The following is a 971-nucleotide window of genomic DNA, read 5'->3' on the forward strand; positions in this document are numbered from 1 at the left end:
GGATTTTAAATGTCTGAGGGAATGGCACTTGTCTGACAAGACGTTGCATTCGTCATATATATATATTTTATATATATATATATATATATATAAATACAAAGTATTTTTTGTTTTGCGATACTTTGTGATTAAATTCAATTATTCATACGAAAGTACATTTTTACCTAAATATGTGTTGCGTGTTCTTATCGTCTACAACTAATCAGCGTGGCTGAAGCTAAAGAGATTCGAAATTGGGACCCTATTGTAAAAAGCGTAAATCTCTACCATTAGGCTATCTCGCGCAACTGCTGAATATATCACAATTTATCTAGATGTCATTTATTAGTTTTTATGTTGCGATACTTTTTGAACACATTTAATTATTCATACAAAAGTGCATTTTTTTTTTACCTAAATACGAGTATGGAATAATTATCCCTTTAAACAATTTGGTACCCTTGTATATATATATATATATATATATATATATATATATATATATATATATATATATATATATATGATATATACACTTTTATTTGAATACGTATTGACAAAATATTATATAACCACGATGATGATATACATATATACATATATATATATATATATATATATATATATATATATATATATAAATATTTTATTTGAAATTAATATATCATATATAATATATAGATTATGACGATATTTCATCAAAAAGTTGCGTCTCCAAAGCATTTTAGAACATACTTTATTATTGCGTATTTTTATGAATTAACGTTTGAATCTGATTACACTTCAACCACGCTTATATTTAATCCAATATATATGTTTTGCGATTATATGTTCGCAGGCAATTTTACCCTTAAGGTGAGATCGACGCCGATTCTCACTCATGTTAAATGGAATACATCATATGACACCTACATTGGAAGTAATGCATAGAAACCAAGGTAAATCATGTAAAAAAAGAAAAGATTAGTACGAAGAATGTTATCGATGCGTCA

Source organism: Euprymna scolopes, chromosome 40 (genome assembly GCF_053919585.1).
Source record: "Euprymna scolopes isolate OS-2025 chromosome 40, ASM5391958v1, whole genome shotgun sequence".
NCBI classification, from domain to species: domain Eukaryota; kingdom Metazoa; phylum Mollusca; class Cephalopoda; order Sepiida; family Sepiolidae; genus Euprymna; species Euprymna scolopes.